At 42.3% G+C, this 20,709-nt stretch overlaps 1 protein-coding gene across 1 annotated transcript in view; it reads right to left on the minus strand.

The window, feature by feature from the left end:
• The window catches only part of LOC124623707, a 148,415-nt gene that overhangs the window by 14,760 nt on the left and 112,946 nt on the right, over nucleotides 1-20,709 (minus strand). The gene's annotated exons all lie outside the window — the stretch shown is intronic.

Consider the following 20,709-nt stretch of genomic DNA (forward strand, 5'->3'; position numbering starts at 1 on the left):
GAGAAAATATGCCGCGAAAATCCGTGTTTTTAATTCGAAATACGCGATTTACTAGAAAATGTTTTTCATTCATGGTTCAAATCGCTCTGAGCACTATGGGACTCAACTGCTGAGGTCATTAGTCCCCTAGAACTTAGAACTAGTTAAGCCTAACTAACCTAAGGAGATCACAAACATCCATGCCCGAGGCAGGATTCGAACCTGCGACCGTAGCGGTCTTGCGGTTCCAGACTGCAGCGCCTTTAACCTTTCATTCATGCTTTATGGGTGGGCATAGTAGTCTAATAGCAAAGTGAATGCCTGAAAACTGAAGTGTTTTAGTGATCTCGCAAAGTAATATATTCGACAGATCTCAATCAAATACTAAGCTTAATTTCCCGTAGCGGGGTTCACAGTCATGTAAAATTTTGTAAATGACGTCGTGCTCGCCTTTTGGCTGTAAACTTTCTTTATTTGTAGGAGTCACTATAGCAATTTGAATAATGTGGCCATTATCAGTCGAAAATAACAGCGCCTTAGCATACAACAACACCTCAAAATCATCTGACATGGAATAGCACAAAAGCTGCTGTCAGAGACCTCTTAGCTTTGAAGATTTTTATGTTACGATTCGCAAATGAAGTGTAAAAATATGAAACAAATGCGTGCCTCATTCAAGAAGTAACGTAGTGCTATTTAATTATTAACATCACTGTTGCGTCTATTTACTTTCGCATACAACGTTATCCGAAATTGTGCTAAACGCATTCTCTGAAAATTATTTCGGGCAAGTGGTTCATGAGCCCATTTGAATAGTAAACGAGTGTGAGAACACACTTGATCTCTTAGTAAATAAAAAATCCTGAACTAACAACGAGCGTCTAAACGGGTACAGAGATTAGTGAACACAGGATTGTCGTAGCGAGACCGAATACCGTAACTCCAAAATGCTCCAAAAATAAACGACAAATGTATCTATTCCAAAAAGCAGATAAAAATTTGCTTTACGCCCTCCTGAGAGACAATCTCCATCCTTCCAAATCAACAATGTAAGTCTAGAACAGATGTGGCACGAATTCAAACAAATAGTATCAACAACAATTGAGACCTTTATACCAAACAAATTAACAAACGATGGAGCTGATCTCCCTTGTTACACTAAACAGGTCAGAACACTGTTGCAGAAACAACGGAAATTACACGCCAAATTTAAACAAACGTAAAACACTCAAGAATGGTGATCTTTTACAGAAGCTTGAAAAGTAGAGTGGACTTCAGTGCGAAACGATTATAATAGTTTCTACAGTAAGATTTTATCTCGAAACCTGGCAGAAAATCCCAAGAGATTCTGGTTGCATGTAAAGTATGCTAGCGACAAGTCATAATCAGTGCCTTCTCTGCGCGATAGCAATGGAAATACTAACAACGACAGTGCTGAATTACTGAATTACTGGACACAGCCTTCGGAAATTCCTTCACCAAAGAAGACGAAGTAAATATTCCAAAATTCGAATCAAGAACAGCTGCAACGTGAGTAACTTAGAAGTAGATATGCTCAGAGTAGTGAAGCACCTTAAATTGCTTAATAAACGCATGTCTTCCGGTCCAAATTGTATACCAATTAGGTTCCTTTTAGAGTATGCTGGTGCAATAACTCCATACTTACAATCACATAAAACCGCTCGCTCGACGAAATATCCGTACCCAAAGGCTGGATAGTTGCACAGGTCGCAACAATATTCAAGACAGGCAGTTGGAGCAATACACTAAATTATAGGCTCATGTCACAAACGTCAATATGCAGCAGGATTCTGGAACATGTATGGTGTTCGTATATTATGAATTACTTCGAAGGGAATTGTCCATTAACACACAGACAACATGGATTTAGAAAACATTGTTCTTGTGCAACACAACCAGCTCTTCACTCACACGAAGTGTTGAGTGATATCGACAAGAGCTTTCAAATTGATTCTGTATTTCTACATTTCGAGAGGGTTTTTGACACTGTACCTGACAAGCGGATTGTAATCAAATTCCATGCTTATGGAATACCGTTTCGATTATGCGATTGCCTTCGTGATTTCCTGTCAGAGAGGTCACGGGTGTCCGTCACAGAGATTTAATAATGGTTGTACATAGACTGCAAAATTTGGGTAATTGAATTAGTTCATAGTAACAGACGGAAAATCATCGAGTAAAACAGAAATGACTTCTGGCGTTCTCCAAGGTAGTGTTATGGGCCCCTCTGCCGTTCCCTACCTGTATAAACGAATTAGGAGACAATCTGAACAACTGTCTTAGGTTGTTTGCAGATAATGCTGTCGTTTATCGTCTAGTAAAACGATCAGAATACCGAAACAAATTACAAAACAATTTAGAAAAGATATCTGTATGGTGCAAAAACTGGCAATTGACCCTAAATAATGAAAAGTGTGAGGTGATCCGCATGAGTGCTAAAAGGAATCCGTTAAATTTCGGTTACACGATAAATGATTTAAATCTAAAGGCTGTAAATACAATTAAATACCTAGGAATTACAACTATGAACAACTAAAATTGGAAATAGCACATAGAAGATGATGTGGGGAAGAGGAACCACAGACTTCGTTTTATTGGCAGAATCATTGGATGACGCAACAGATCTACTAAAGAGGCTGCCTACGCTACGCTTGTCCGTCCTCTTTTGGAGTGCTGCTTGTCGTGCAGTGTGGGCTCCTTACCAGGTAGGATTAACGGAGTACAGAGAGAAAGTTCAAAGAAGAGCAGTTTGTTTTGTATTCTCGAGAAATAGGGAAGAGAGTGACACGGACACGATACAAGATTTATGGTGGACATCATTTAAACAAAGGCGTTTCTCGTTGCAGCGGGATCCTCTCATGAACTTTCAATCACCAACTTTCTCCTCCGAATACGGAAATATTTATGTTGAGCCCGATCTATGTAGGGAACAACGATCGTCATAATAAAATAAAGAAAATCAGAGCTCATACGGAAGTATATAGGTGTTCATTTTTCCCACGCGCTGTTCGAGAGTAGAACAATAGAGAATTATTGTGTAGGTTGTTCGATGAACCCTGTACCAGGCACTTAAATGTGATTAGCAGAGTATACATGTAGATGTAGATGTGAAGCACATTTGCAGGTGAAGCGGTGGTCTTATCGTGATTGGTACGCTTAAATTTTAAATCGAGAATCGTTAACTTCATTTCATAATAATTCTGCAGTTGATAGTTTTATTCATTTTGATTTTGACGCGTATATGTATGTGCAGTATTATCAGTATGATAATATTGTTAAAATGGTATTGAACTGACATGTGCGTGAGGTTGACATATTACATACTCATATTACCTACTATTTTTTGGGTAGAATAATATGAGATCTCGAACAACATTTCGAAACACGATGGGCAGATGTGTCCACCTGCTCACCCCCCCTCCCTCCTCTTCCATCCTCTTCAACATCCTGCGAATAGGAGAGCCCTGGTCGTGACTCCAGTGTACAGCACTCTGCCCTCGGTCATTAGGCGCTGCAGTGGGAAGGAGCGAGTGCCAAACAACCAGCGCACGTAACAGTTTAAAATCTGTACTTTCAGAGGGCCATAACTCTGTACTTCAGAATTATGGCCTAAATTTTCGTCCAGGATTGATTGCGAGAACTGACATATTGCAAGTGCGCTTTTTACTCCTTAAAATACGAGGTCGCGTTGGTGATGTTGTCTTGTAAGTAAAAAGCACTCCATCTTCAGGCACGAGTAGCCTACTGGGACCATCCGACCGCCGTGTCACCCTCAGTTGAGGATGCGGATAGGAGGGGCGTGTGGTCAGCACACCGCTCTCCCGGTCGTTATGATGGTATTCTTGACCGAAGCTGCTACTATTCGGTCGAGCAGCTCCTCAGTTGGCATCACGAGGCTGAGTGCACCGCGAAAAATGGCAACAGCGCATGGCGGCCTGGATGGTCACCCAACCACGTGCCGACCACGCCCGGCAGCGCTTAACTCCGGTGATCTCAGGGGAACCGGTGTAGCCACTGCGGAAAGGCCGTTGCCTGTCTTGTAAGTAAACGATTCCATATTTGTTTTTTATTTCATATAAAACAGAATAGGTTTTATCGCATAGTGTTCTATGGACCCATATGCTTTTGTTCCCGAATCGTGTGTGCAATGATCGATTTATGTTTCTTGAAAGTATTTTATACGTTTTATGTACTTTTGCGCATCTGGAGAACTACATGTTAGCAGCTTTTGACAGAACTGATATTCAACTTTACTACATCTTATCATGGAATGCGTATCTATTTCTGCTATGAATAGTGTTGCTTCTTGACAGTGAGTAGACTTTGCTGTCTTCGTGACTAAGGAATTCTTCCCTGCAAATGCTAAAAATACAGCAAAAGTTACGCATATGTTTTACACTTACTGACAGGTACTACAAACAATACATTTTAACAGAAATCAATGTACTATACTCATCCATCCATTCCAACGAAAATTTAAAAGCCAATTTTACAGATCCTCATGCTTTCACCACTGGATCTACTTGCGAATTCTGTATAACTAGAGTTTACTAAATGCAGAGGACGCAGTATAGTGGAAGTACATCCACACTATATGCAGTATAACACAAAAGGTCGCAATCAGGAACACAGTGCGATGAAACCAGTTTCTGTTTACTACAAAGACAACAAATTACCCAATAAGAAACCGAGATGACAGAAGGTTAAACTTGCAGCGCTCCAAGAGGCCTGGCAGCGAATCAAGGTCTTGTTACCGGAAGACCGCATATGAGTTTCACATCACTGCTTTGAACTACAATTGCGTAAGAAACCAGTAGAGATCGGAACGGAACTACCTGGTTACGACAATGCCAAGCTCAGTAACCATTTCCGCCGTAGTCGTTGACGAACGTTTTACTTGCTCCGCTTTACCTTGTGTCGTTCGTTGTTTTCTTTGCTAATTATGAAGTGAATGAAGAGACTAATCCCTATTTATCAGGGGTTTCAAAAGGATTTCCATGATACCAGAACGGATCATCGTTCCAGTCAGTTCCGCTTGCGCAAAAGCAAAGATCCAGGTTGTAGACTGCCAGCCCTGCGAGACAGAGGTGGGGCTTGTTCCTCTGCATCAGGTGGTCTCTCATTAATTTGTCTACATTCGCGGCCGACTGCCTTGTTAAAGTGTCAACACTACAGCGCAGGTCACATGTAGTACTCTTTTTTTAAATTTTCACATTTGCACACTTCCCAGACACCCTTGTTTATGTTTTGGCCCATAGACTCCTATATTTTTAAGCTTTAGCTATCGATGAAGTGACATAGTGTGACATAGCTTTTAATAGAACACGACAGAAAAAAGACCTGGCGTCTATGAGAAAGAGAAACCGAATATACTGAACTGCATTTAAAGTTCAAGTCAAGATGGTGTGAATTTATTTGCGTCAGTTTATCTTTGTTCTGAGTTTGCTTGATGTTATTTAGTATTCTTTCCTAAGGTTATTGTTGTAGGTTGGTTTATAGCAACGTAAGAGTTTTTTTAAAGTTTTTCATTTTTATCTGATATTTTTCTCAAATGTGGCATGTTTGCTTATTTATTAATATTTTCTTGAATGCTGCTAGAGGCCTATTGATCTATGTTTTACTTTACATTTTTTGGACAAGCTTAATCTCAGTTGTATGTATCCATTATTTATAATTATCTTATTAATTGTCTTTATTTCCTGACCGAAATTTTTTTTGGATTTAAAGGCAATTTACAGGCTCTGTGGTGAAAGGCAGTGAAGTTTTCTATGTGAGTTTGGATGTACAGAGATCATAGCAATGGTGGTGTCTGTGGAAGTTGACTTTCTGTAGAGTTTAAGGGAGGGTTCACATTTAAATATGGGTCATGTCATCGCTAGATAATTAATGGCTGTGTTTTCTTTATGTTGTATTGTGAAATTAATATTTTTGTATAGAATTAATATTTTCGCAAATAATTAATGTTTTGTGCAGGTTGTTAACTCCACATGTAACATTTTAAGTCCTTCAGTGGAGCTTTTAATAATATGTAATGTGTCTTCTACATATCTTGAGCGAAAGACTGTTTTGGCGCCATAACCTTTGTTGTCGTCCATCACTTTATTTTCTAGGAAATTAACAAATACAAGAGTATATATTACAATGTGATTTACAAAAGTTATAAGTCCATCACATCGTTGTCTTTTAATGTTAACATTACATACCAGTGCGGTACGATGTGATGGACTTATAATTTTTGTTAATCACATTGTAATATATACTCTTGTATTTGTTTTAGCATTGATAATGTCCTGACACAGGTCGAAATCTGATCTGCGTTGTGACTATAAATGTCACATTAAAGCAACTTAATTCCACGACTGATTTCTGCTTTCTTATTTTTATACTTGATTGTTAAATGTGAAGTAGCTGTGGGACAATTCTATTGTATCTTTGTTTGATTACTTCTACTAAAGGTATGCTTTATGCTCCTAAAGATTCTGTCTTATTGCTGCAATACTTTCAACTGCAAGGACATGTGTGTACCCGCTGACTACGTCCAAGAAGTGAAGTTTGACTCGTAGCGGTAGATGTTTGTTCATAATTTTTACAATAACTTCATAGTTCGCTACCTTTTCTGTACCATGTGAGTTGTTTCACAACTGTATTTGTCTATATTGCCTGTAGCTTTATCATTATCTTATATGCTGGGATAGCTGTGGAATTTAGTTCAGTTCTAATTTGTGCATCCTCTTTATGTATCTTTGGCTGTGCTCTTAATGTAGTTCATTTGAACATTGTCTGGTTTTCTTTGCTGGTGAATATAAACTTACAGTATTTAGTCTTTCATCAGTTTATCTGGGAATATCGATGTATGTTCCTATGAGATTTATTGAAAATATATGGTTTTATTAACGTTTTCCTCATTGTCTGTGAACACACTATAGTATTGCCTTTGGACAGTGTGTACAAAGAGTGTATACAAAATGCGCGCTGTACTATTTAAGCATTCGAAAACGGCTGCAGTGACTACAAAAATGTCCATATTTTGCCACAGAATAATGTCACAGACGATAAACATTGCGTACGCACAACACCAGGCATTGCTTCATCACGATGTCACGATGCCAGCAACATTTACAAAAATGGTTCGAATGGCTCTGAGCACTATGGGACTTAACATCGGAGGTCATCAGTTCCCTAGAACTTAGAACTACTTAAACCTAACCAACCTAAGGACATCACACACATCGATGCGCGAGGCAGGATTCGAACCTGCGACCGTAGCGGTCACGCGGTTCCAGACTGAAGCGCCTAGAACGGCTCGGCCACTCCATTTACATACGTTACAGTAAAATATCACTGCAATGTCGTTGCAGCACCAGTTGATGCTACCCAACTGCTGTTAAACAAAGGACAGACATCAAGAAAGGAAACAGGCTCCTATAATAGGTTGACATAGAATAGCTTTCATTTTATGTTATAGTGTGTAGGTATGTTTTGTATTAGATTTCACCATAATAAGACACAAGATGATAGACGAAAGTTCGAAATACGTAGTGCTATGCACGTATAAGCAATAACATCGCATGAATTAATAATATCATGTGACTGCTGCCGTCATAAACACATAGTTGCATATACAGATTGAATCACTTGGCTTTTTCGCCTGGAATACCCTTTGAACACATGATAAAGATAAAGAGGAACAAAGTGAACATTAAAAGACGTGCTTCTTTTTATCGTGTCAATAATTATTACTGAGATAAGATTATCTGTCTCGTTCTAAACAAAACAGATGCTCCAGAGTACCATAATTCAAATTCCGGCAAATAATTTATAAGAAAGACGGAAAACATTAGTCTTCGATTGTGCACTTCTTTCGCATATTTGATACCCTGCGTTTATACAGTACTGTGGGCTACAGCACAAACCCCGGTGAATATTACGCGAAGTTCTCACAGGCTCTGACACGTACGACAATTTTTTAAAAAACTTAAAAAGAACTTTGGTAAGCCTTGCCAGACACCGGATTTCGAAATTATTTTTATTTTGATGCTGGGACAACAATAAAAGTACTATTCTAACGAAAAGCACAGTACTCTAAGATGAGAATATATGAATGGACTCTTCACTCACAGTTAATTCGACTTCATTATTTGGATTCGCAGCTCTTGTATCTTTCGTGTTTGCAAAACACCGTTTTTCCAAATTTCTCAAACATGTTTCAGCACCTCTGTGCCATGATCAGTGGGTTTCTGTTGTATTTAATCTTTACATTCGGTTTGCATGGTTTTGCAAGCCCATTTGCGCATTATTTTGTACTGGTAGCTTGTGATGTTTTTGTGTGGCAAGCCTTTTATTTCTCAGCATCCTGATGAGGTGTTGTGAAGCACACGTAAATATATAACACATATTTTCAGAGATTTTGTCGCAAAAAGCACTTTACATTTGACCAAAGGACACTGTAATCGTGTTATCAACAAAAAAATCAAACAGGAGAAATGTAGGACACATCCGGAGACGTCAAGGAACCGTTGATCGCTAATGGAGGGAAGTGGAGGGAGCCCAAAGCGTGACGACAGTAAGTGGGTTGAGATGGATATATGCTGCAGTGGTTATGTAGAGTTTTTGGATTCGATACTACAATAACAACAACACACCACCTCTAATTTATGTATTTCCTGCCGGCCGCGGTGGACGTGCGGTTCTAGGCGCTGCAGTCCGGAACTGCGGGACTGCTACGGTCGCAGGTTCGAATCCTGCCTCGGGCATGGATGTGTGTGATGTCCTTAGGTTAGTTAGGTTTAAGTAGTTCTAAGTTCTAGGGTACTGATGACGTAAGATGTTAAGTCCCATAGTGCTCAGAGCCATTTGAACCATTTTGTTTTTCCTCTGCTGTTCCAAGTTCACTTCGGCGAGATCTGCAGATCTTGCATTTCTCAGTCAGTACACATTGTAATTGCCGAATCGAGAAATGACAATGTATCAAGAAGTGATATTCCCTCAAGAAGGTGCCCGCATGTAGCGCGGGAGATAAGCCTCCGAGACAGGACCTAGAGTTACGATTTCTGTTTACTCGCGCGCCAGATTCCATGAAAGATAAGCATAAGTTCGACCGATAGACCTTAGATATCGTCGGCAAAAACAAACATCGGACGTAATGGGCTGCGTAGCCTTCAGTCGTCCCACTTGTTATAAACCATCTTGTAGAGTGCAGCGTCAGCTCAGTGAAATTACAATGTAGAAAATACTGCAGCAAGATCCATTATTTTACTCTGTTTTCCTAGGACATTTACCAAAAACTAATTTTGTGCATCTAGTTGTAAACATATCATTTTAAGACAGCGAATAGTAAGCGTAAATGCGTAAGTACCGGTGGGCTCCTATTGAAAAAGAAATTAGCAATATCATCATCAGCCGACATCTACTTGTAGATAAATGGTTCCTCCGAACTTTTCCACACAGTACAATCTTCACCCGCAGTCATCCTTGTTGGTCCTGCATGATTTCCGTCATCTACCCGTCTTCCATTAGGTCGTGTACTTGGACGTTTCTTGTGTCTAAGGATTCAGCAAAGAATGTCATGCCCACGTTCATTTCATTTTCATTACAGTCACAAACGTATGTATGACTTTGGCTACTACCGAAAGAACTATTCCAAGGAGTTTACTTAGAAGCAGAAAATAAAACGATGAAGCAGAGATGAAAAGTTTATGCTCGTTATTAGGAAAGCTTTCACGAAGTATTTAATGATGAAGAAAGTAGACGAAATGTCATTTCCACACTCATATGGGGCCCGAATGCAACTGACACTACAAAAGTCAAAAATGTATACAATTTATAGGTGATTTAATAGCGAAAGGTTAGTGAATTATGAGAATATGGTGCAGTACTGCTCTTTGTCATATGACCACACGATACTGGGAAAGAACTGTTGCACAACGTAGTGCACAGTGAATGGGTGTAGTTGTTGGTAAGGATGTGAGTGTTCGAGTTTTACGGAGAAAACGAAGCGATTTATCGATATTTATAGAAAAAGGGCTACGATGGACCGGAAGGCTAAGCCTCGATTTCGAAATGTCCTGCATTTGGGGTTAGGTTGGGCTGTTTGGGGAAAGAGACAAGACAGCGAGGTCATCGGTCTCATCGGATTAGGGAAGGACGGGGAAGGAAGTCGGCCGCGCCCTTTCAAAGGAACCATCCCGGCATTTGCCTGGAGCGATTTAGGGAAATCACGGAACACCTAAATCAGGATGGCCGGACGCGGGATTGAACCGTCGTCCTCCTGCATTTGAAAAGCGCTTATAAGGGTGGTCCATTGATAGTGACCGGGCCAAATATCTCACGAAATAAGCATCAAACGAAAAAACTACAAAGAACTGAACTCGTCTAGCTTGAAGGGGGAAACCAGATGGCACTATGGTTGGCCCGATAGATGGCGCTGCCATAGGTCAAACGGATATCAACTGCGTTTTTTTTTGTTTTTTTTTAGATTGGAACCCCCAATTTTTATTACATATTCGTGTAGTACGTAAAGAAATATGAATGTTTTTTCGCTTTGTGACAGATGGCGCTGTACGTGGTATCACGTAACATTCCGCCAGTGCGGACGGTATTTGCTTCGTGATACATTACCCGTGTTAAAATGGACCGTTTACCAATTGCGGAAAAGGTCGATATCGTGTTTATGTATGGTTGTTGTGATAAAAATGCCCAACTGGCGTGTGCTATGTATGCTGCTCGATATCCTGGACGACATCATCCAAGTGTCCGGACCGTTCGCCGGATAGTTACGTTATTTAAGGAAACAGGAAGTGTTCAGCCACATGTGAAACGTCAACCACGACCTGCAACAAATGATGATGCCAAGTAAGTGATTTAGCTGTTGTCGCGCCTAATCCGCACATCAGTAGCAGACAAACTGCGCGAGAATCGGGAATCTCAAAAACGTCGGTGTTGAGATTCCTACATCAACATCGATTGCACCCATACCATACTTCTATGCACCAGGAATTGCATAACGACGACTTTGAACGTCGTGTACAGTTCTGCCACTGGGCACAAGAGAAATTAAGGGAGGATGGCAGATTTTTTGCACTCGTTCTATTTAGCGACGAAGCGTCATTCACCAACAGCGCTAACGTAAACCGTCATAATATACACTATTGGGCAACGGAAAATCCACGATGGCTGCGACAAGTGGAACATCAGCGACCCTGGCAGGTTAATGTATGGTGCGGCATTATGGGAGGAAGGATAATTGGGCCCTATTTTATCGATGGCAATCTATATGGTGCAATTTATGCTGTTCTACCGATGTTACTACAAGATGTTTCACTGGATGACAGAATGGCGATGTACTTCCAACGTGATGGATGTCCGGCACATAGCCCGCGTGCGTTTGAAGAGGTACTGAATAGCATATTTCATGACAGGTGGATTGGTCGTCGAAGCCCGCACGTTCACCGGATCTGATGTCCCCGGATTTCTTTCTGTGGGGAAAGTTGAAGGATATTTGCTATCGTGATCCACCGACAACGCCAGACAACATGCGTCAGCGCATTGCCAATGCATGTGCGAACATTACGAAAGGCGAACTACTCGCTGTTGAGAGGAATGTCATTACACGTATTGCCAAATGCATTGAGGTTGACGGGCATCATTTTGAGCATTTATTGCATTAATGTGGTATTTACAGGTAATCACTCTTTAACAGCAGGCGTTCTCAGAAATGATAAGTTCACAAAGCTACATGTATCACATTGGAAAACCAGAAATAAAATGTTCAAACGTACCTACGTTCTGTTTTTTAATTTAAAAAACCTATCTGTTACCAACTGTTCGTCTAAAATTGTGAGCCATATGTTTGTGACTATTACAGCGCCATCTATCACAAAGCGAAAAAAAGTGGTCCAACTAAAACATTAATATTTCTTTGCGTACTACACGAATACGTAATAAAAAATGTGGGTTCCTATTATAAAAAAACGCAGTTGATATCCGCTTGACCTATGGCAGCGTCATGTAGCGGGCCAACATTGCGCCTTCTGGTTTCCCCCTTCAAGCTAGACAAGTTTCGTTCTTTGTAGTTTTTTCGTTTGACGCTTATTTCGTGAGATATTTCAATGGATATATTGCCATTGTATATTGCTGGGCGTCTAGATCGTTGCCAACTTGGAGAAAGAAGAACTATTAGCAAAACTGCGGACTTCAGTGACGCGAAAGTGACACTGGAAGCAGACAGTGGATTTCGTACTTGTTGTCGTGTGAACTGCCACGATACCGTCGAGCAGCTGATCACCCAGTAGCGACCTGCTCGAAGTGATAGCGCTGATAACACTGCGCGACGCTTATTGGCTGTTACAGCAGACGCCCTCAGCGCCTCAGACGATTTGACGGTGAAAAAAAACTCGCCTCCACAGCTAATGACATAACGGTGCGTTAGTGCGGTAACGCTCCACCAGGAGGTAGCCGGTTCGTACTCTTGTGGCGGAAGAAATTTTCGACCGCTGCGGTCGCAGGTTCGAATCCTGCCTCGGGCATGGATGTGTGTGATGTCCTTAGGTTAGTTAGGTTTAATTACTTCTAAGTTCTAGGGGACTGATGACCTCAGAAGTTAAGTCCCATAGTGCTCAGAGCCATTTTGAAGAAATTTTCGTTAACGATATCTGGCTGGCGAGACGTAGATAATTAATAGTATTCAGATCCTGATTACCAGACTGTGAACTGATGGCCTGGGATACGTTTCAAGCCTCAACGCAGGGAATTTTTTGAGGTAGTCGGATTTAATTACAGGCCGCATTTCTTGTGGACACACATTATTTGTTTTTGACGCAGTGATTTTTACTGCCTTCTGCCTTCTCCTGCTGTTGATTATTACTGATTCTTCTCCCTTTAGTAGCAGTTTCCTACCCAAATATGAAGAGGGTGCGCTGAACATCTAGCTAGCTACTCATCCGCCCTTTTCGACAAAGCCACTAGAAAACTGAAGGCGACTGCTTAAACTGAAAGTCTTCGGCCCCCATTGGTAATGATTTTAATTGAAATTGTGAGCGGTGTCTGGAACACAGCCCAGGAGCATTTGATTAATACAAGAAAACGCTGACCGTAGACTATTCAGAGCTTAATGACAGAAAAAACATGTGTTACTGGCCGGCTCGTCTGATGGAGACGTTAAGCTTGGCGATCCTTATGGTGCTATTTCAGAGGAGTAGCGTATATGGCGGTACCGAATTTCTCTCTTACTACCATCAACTTAAGTAATGTTTCGAAAATCCCCCATATTATTAAAGAGAGTGAGAAATGATGCTAATTAGTTGTCCATCTACATCTCTCACCCAATGAAACACGCTAATTAAACTGTGCGCAGTGGAGTTAATGAACGGTAATTTTTTGCCGCAGCAGCGGATAAGTGGGTGATGATAATCATTTAGTTTCTTTATTTATGCACAGGAATGACTAGCTGTAAAACGAAATTTAAAGGTACGACAAATTCTTGAGTTTATTAGTTAAAGTTGACGTCGGTTAAAAACTTTTCCAAATACAGGGTGTCCACAATGAGACTCCAACATTTTAATATCGTATATCTTTCTCATTTCAGATGGTGGACCTGTGAATCCTGAAGGGGCAGACAGAGCAACTCAACAAGTTTGTGTTGTGCAAATTTGATACGCCAAGTGGCCGTAGTGGAGCTGCAATCAATTGTTTTAGCAAAATGGAGGATATGAAGGAGCGTGCACAAGTGGTCTGGTGGTATGCAGAGACAAAATCGGCGACCCAATGCAAAGAAATTTTCGTCGGGATTACAACAAAGCGCCCCCGTCGTTCAAGACTATAAAGAAGTGTTGTGATCAGTTTTTGGCTACTGGGAGTGTTGCGAAAGGGCATGGTGGTGGTAAGCCTGGGATCAGCGAACATCATGTGGAACAACTGCGGCCGACATTCGAACAAGTCCACAGAAGTCAGTGCGACAGGCAGCACGAGAACTTCGTATGAAACGTTCAACAGTGCATAAAGTGCTTCATCAGCTATTACGTTTGTTCGCATATAAAGTGCAGGTTGTGCAAGAAATCAAGCCTGATGATCGACCAAAGCGAGAAGAATTTGCGTGTTTTATGTCAGATCGCATTGCCGCGGACGAGACATTTTTATCACGCGTGATGTTTACTGACGAGGCAACATTTCACGTGTCAGGGGCTGTCAATCGTCATAATGCGCGCATCTCGGGGTCCGAAAATCCACATGCACCTAGAGAACACATGCGCGACAGTCCGAAAGTTAATGTGTGATGATAAATCGCATTGTTGGGCCATTTTTCTTTCAGGAGCCGACTGTGGATGGAGTCATCTACCTGGACATGTTGGAACAATTTGCCGTGCAACAGATAACAGACCTGCAGCCAAATGTGATGTTTCAACAGGACGGTGCACCACCTCATTGGAGCCTTGATGTCCGAAAATTTTTAAATGACTCTTTCCCGCAACGATGGATTGGCCGTGGAGGTCCAATTCCTTGGCGGCCACGTTTGCCCGACATAACCCCCCTCGATTTTTTCTTGTGGGGTTATGTGAAAGACCGGGTATACGCTACACCAGTAAAGGACCTGCAAGACTTGGAACAGCGCATAAGAACTGTCATCAACTCTGTCACAGAACAGATGCTCCGGAACACATGGCACGAAATCGATTATAGACTCGATATTCTTCGCGCTACCCGTGGCGCCCATGTTCAAGTGTACTGAACCGTCCACCTGTGTATGAAAACTTGATGAGCTGCTGTATGATTTCCCTGTATTTGTTCGTCAATAAATTGTGTTTCCTCTCAGATTTTATGAGTTCAGATGTTGGAGTCTCATTGTGGACACCCTGTAATTAATTAAAAGTTACTCAAGATGCAACGACAATGATCTATCTACATCTACATCTACATCCACACTCCGCAAGCCACCTGACAGTGTGTGGCGGAGGGTACGTTGAGTACCTTTATCGGTTCTCCCTTCTATTCCAGTCTCGTATTGTTCGTGGAAAGAAGGATTGTCGGTATGCCTCTGTGTGGGCTCTAATCTCTCTGATTTTATCCTCGCGGTCTCTTCGCGAGATATACGTAGGAGGGAGCAATATACTGCTTGACTCCTCGGTGAAGGTATGTTCTCGAAACTTCAACAAAAGCCCGTACCGAGCAACTGAGCGTCTCTCCTGCAGGGTCTTCCACTGGAGTTTATCTATCATCTCCGTAACGCTTTCGCGATTACTAAATGATACTGTAACGAAGCGCGCTGCTCTCCGTTGGATCTTCTCTATCTCTTCTATCAACCCTATCTGGTACGGATCCCACGCTGCTGAGCAGTGTTCAAGCAGTGGGCGAACAAGCGTACTGTAACCTACTTCCTTTGTTTTCGTATTGCATTTCCTTAGGATTCTTCCAATAAATCTCAGTCTGGCATCTGCTTTACCGACAATCAACTTTGTATGATCTTTCCATTTTAAATCACTCCTAATGCGTACTCACAGATAATTTATGGAATTAACTGCATCCAGTTGCTGACCCCCTATATTGTAGCTAAATGATAAAGGATCTTTCTTTCTATGTATTCGCAGCACATTACACTTATCTACATTGAGATTCAATTGCCATTCCCTGCACCATGCGTCAATTCGTTGCAGATCCTCCTGCATTTCAGTACAATTTTCCATTGCTACAACCTCTCGCTATTCCACAGCATCATCCTCAAAAAGCCTCAGTGAACTTCCGATGTCATCCACAAGGTCATTTATGTATGTTGTGAATAGCAACGGTCCTACGACACTCCCCTGCGTCACACCTGGAATCACTCTTACTTCGGAAGACTTCTCTCCATTGAGAATGACATGCTGCGTTCTGTTATCTAGGAACTCTTCAATACAATCACACAATTGGTCTGATAGTCCATATGCTCTTACTTTGTTCATTAAACGACTGTGGGGAACCGTATCGAACGCCTTGCGGAAGTCAAGAAACACGGCATCTACCTGGGAACCCGTGTCTGTGGCCCTCTGAGTCTCGTGGACGAATAGAGCGAGCTGGGTTTCACACGATCGTCTTTTTCGAAACCCATGCTGATTCCTACAGAGTAGATTTCTAGTTTCCAGAAAAGTCATTATACTCGAACATAATACGTGTTCCAAAATTCTATAACTGATCGACGTTAGAGATATAGGTCTACAGTACTGCACATCTGTTCGACGTCCCTTCTTGAAAGCGGGGAGGACCTGTGCCCTTTTCCAATCCTTTGGAACGCTACGCTCTTCTAGAGACCTACAGTACACCGCTGCAAGAAGGGGGGCAAGTTCCTTTGCGTACTCTGTGTAAAATCGAACTGGTATCCCATTAGGTCCAGCGGCCTTTCCTCTTTTGAGCGATTTTAATTGTTTCTCTATCCCTCTGTCGTCTATTTCGATATCTACCATTTTTTCATCTGTGCGACAATCTAGAGAATGATGATAAACACAAAGGAAGAAAAAACTGAAATAAATTGTGGATGGAAAAGTTCGTGAAGGGAAGCATGTGATGGTAAGTTCAGATCTCTAGCACGTCAAATTTTGACTCTAATTCACGACTGGACAGTGCCAGCCCCAGCGGCAACGTAGAACCTATCTGTGAAATTGTTGACGGTTATTAAATTCATGGCTACCTATACCGTCAAGGCTGCCGGTTAATCTCGCCATCGCTGGAGTGTGAATGCGCTGGATGCGGAGGCGCTGATTGCTCGTTAACCGCTGCTGCGTCGCCCTCGGACGAGGTCTGACTCGGGAAGTCTGCTGGTGTAGTCTCCGGCTGGAGCGTCGTGACCGCAAACAGCCTCAGCGGAACCCAGACTATCTCTACCGAGTGTAAGGCGCGAAGAGAACCTACTGCTAACTAAAGTGGAAGTGTCTCCTCTGTACGGAGCGCCTGAAGTCGCTCTACCCAGAGCAAAATCCGAAGCTAAGCTAAAATCGGAGAACCCGTCAGTTCTGTGGACCTTTCGTGCGTCTCAAGCAGCAACTGCCAATCAGAAAGTAACATTCTTGTTCCACCAATAACAAAAGTTAAGCACATGCCGCTGTACGCCCACCAGCGTAGGAAAAATGCGGCCTTCTGATTAAGTGCACTCAAATTCATCTTCCAGAAACTTGCGCCTAAAAATGTTTTGTTACGGTACTTCAGCCGGTGTGCGGACATTTGCCACGCCGGACATTTGCCACGATTTTACCTGCTCCGAAGTGTTGGCTCCCTTGTCTCCCCCTCCTCCCCCTCCTCCTCACTCGCCGCCCGACCCGCAGTAAAGGTGCTTACTGAGCCTTTCCGCTGGCTTACTTAACATAGGACCAGTATCTCTATGGATTTTCCGCAACATTTCTAGAGAAAGTTTCGTTGTGGAAACTATTAAATGCATCTCGCATTGAAATCCGCATCAAATTTCGTGCCTCAGTAGTAAAACTTCGCCGATCTTGGAGATTTTGCGCTCGTCTAAATTATACGTGCCTTTTTCGGTGCTCCTGCAGCATCCTTCTTTCGTGTTTTGTGTACCATGGGGAATTAGTTTCGTCTGTTATTAATTTATTTGGTATGAATCTCTCGAGTGCTGTTGATACTATTTCTTTGAACTTAAGCCACATATGGTCTTCAGTTACATAGTTTGAAAGGATTGGAGACTGTCTCTTAGAAAGCAGTCAACCGAATTTTCAGTTGCTTTTATAAATAGATATATTTCGCGTTTAGTTTTGGTGAATTTCTCTGTTATGGAATTGAGCCTCGCTACGACTGTGTGTTCACTAATCCCTGTATCCGTCGTGATGCTCAGGATTATTTGTGGTTAATGTTTCGCCGCAAGGGATACCGGATTTTACAGAGTAAATTAATATGGAGTATGTCGTTCTTCTTTTCGAACATTCACATACCCATTTCTTCCTTCCTTGTTGTCTTTTGGACATGCAGTTGTAGCAATTAAAGTAGGCACAAATGCAGTGATCAAAAAGAAATTATTAGCGTACATTCGCATTCTCTTTACATCGTTCCTTTCTTTTTGCTCCCATGGCGATGGACTGTTTCTATCGCAATCGGTAAGCGTGAAAGGAAGCTACCGTACAGACAGAGGGATCTATATTTACACTTGGAAAAACTATTTACGTACTGACATAATCGTCGGAATTGCTTTCGTTTCCCAAAAGTTATAAATATTTCGATTTCCGAAAAGAAGCTCTGTATTTCGCCAAGATGTCGAAGAAGAAAGTCCCTTACGTACTGGTTGTATCGAGTAAGTTGTGGACGGCGGTTTGAAAGCGGACAGAAGTACGAGGGAGGGCGTCCCTTACCTGAGGGATCGCGACCTGGCGAAGGGACAAGTGTGGCAAATTTCCGGTGTGGCAAATGTCCTGTATTCCTTCAGCCAGCCCAGATGTCTTATATTTGGCGCCTTTTCTCTGCCATTTTCTGGCAAAGGAACATAAAAGAGAAAAAAGAAAAGAAAAGGAAAAAATGTTCGTTCAGATGCCGAGCAGGCGGCCGAAGCCTGTGACCGTCTTTCCCAGGGACTCCCTGTGTCTTTTAGAAAGTTTTCGAGATCAGTAACTCCCCTCGAAAGCTTTCTCTTAACAATGGCTCAAAAAAGTGGCCAAGTTGTTTCACAAATCCTCTTTGCACCAGGTGAATATTATTTCGCAGACGTTCTTAGCAGAAAAGTGTCGCAGAGTGCTGATGAATCTCATTCGGGGTAACACCTTCTGCTGTCAAGAATTCAATGACTGCACATTGCTTAAAATGCATTGACCGACCGACTGCACAGGATTCCACACTTTACACTGTAACAACGCAACCGTTCAATGCTACGGCTTCCCGCCAACTGGAGCTGTACAGAAGAGGCTACGGAACAATCCAATACCTGCCAAATACCAATACTGCCAACTGTTGAAGAGTTACGAAGGTGGAGGCATTACTTTTCACTCAAACCTCGTACATGTCACCTGTCAGAGTAGATCTAGCCGTATCAGGGGTCGCATATCAGTCCACTTGCACACTCCCCACTCCATTACAGAGCCTCCACCAGCTTCAACAGTCCCCAGCTGACATGCAGAGTCCATGGGTTGATGAGGTTGTCTCCATACCCGTACATGTCCATCCGCTCAATACAATTTGAAACGAAACTTGTCCGACCAGGCAACATGTTTCCAATCATAAATAGACCAATGTCGGTGTTGACGGGCCCAGGCGAGGCGTAAAGCTTTGTGTCGTGCAGTCATCAAGAGTACACGAGTGAGCCTTTGGCTCCGAAAGCCCATATCGACAATGTTTCGTTGAACTGTTCGCACGCTGACACTTGTTGATCGCCCAGCATTGAAAGAGGTAGCTATTTGCGGAAGCGTTGCACTTCTGTCACGTTGGACGGTTATCTTCAGTCGTCGTTGGTCCTGGTCTTGCAGCATCATTTTCCGGCCCCAGTGATGTCTACTCTACATCTACAAGATTACTCTGCAATTCACATTTAAGTGCTTGGCAGAGGGTTCATCGAACCACAATCATACTACCTCTCTACCATTCCACTCCCGAACAGCGCGCGGGAAAAACGAACACCTAAACCTTTCTGCTAGAGCTCTGATTTCTCTTATTTTATTTTGATGATTATTCCTACCTATGTAGGTTGGGCTCAACAAAAATATTTTCGAATTCGGAAGAGAAAGTTGGTGACTGAAATTTCGTAAATAGATCTCGCCGCGACGAAAAACGTCTTTGCTTTAATGACTTCCATCCCGACTCGCGTGTCATATCTGCCACACTCTATCCCCTATTACGTATAATACAAAACGAGCTGCCCTTTTTTGCACCATTTCGATGTCCTCCGTCAATCCCACCTGGTAAGGATCCCACACCGCGCAGCAATTTTCTAACAGAGTGCGAACGAGTGTAGTGTAAGCTGTCTCTTTAGTGGACTTGTTGCATCTTCTAAGTGTCCTGCCAATGAAACGCAACCTTTGGCTCGCCTTCCCCACAATATTATCTATGTGGTCTTTCCAACTGAAGCTGTTTGTAATTTTAACACCCAGATACTTAGTTGAATTGACAGCCTTGAGAATTGTACTATTTATCGAGTAATCGAATTCCAACGGATTTCTTTTGGAACTCATGTGGGTCACCTCACACTTTTCGTTATTTAACTGCCACCTGCCACACCATACAGCAATCTTTTCTACATCGCTTTGCAACTGATACTGGTCTTCGGATGACCTTACTAGACGGTAAATTACAGCATCATCTGTGAACAACCTAAGAGAACTGCTCAGATTGTCACCCAGGTCATTTTTATAGATCAGGAACAGCAGAGGTCCCAGGACGCTTCCCTGGGGAACACCTGATATCACTTCAGTTTTACTCGATGATTTGCCGTCTATTACTACGAACTACGAACCTTCCTGACAGGAAATCACGAATCCAGTCGCACAACTGAGACGATACCCCATAGGCCTGCAGCTTGATTAGAAGTCGCTTGTGAGGAACGGTGTTCAAAAGCTTTCCGGAAATCTAGAAATACGGAATCAACTTGAGATCCCCTGTCGGAGATTTGATGTTTTACCGGATTCCTGATATTCACGGTACACTCTGAAATGGTCTTACATGAAAATCCCCACTTCATCGGTACCTCGGAGATACTGTGTCCCATTGCTCGTGCGCAGAGTATAACACCACGTTCAAAGTCACTTAAATCTTGATAACCTG

This window comes from Schistocerca americana, chromosome 1 (assembly GCF_021461395.2).
Source record: "Schistocerca americana isolate TAMUIC-IGC-003095 chromosome 1, iqSchAmer2.1, whole genome shotgun sequence".
In the NCBI taxonomy this organism is placed as follows: Eukaryota; Metazoa; Arthropoda; class Insecta; order Orthoptera; family Acrididae; genus Schistocerca; species Schistocerca americana.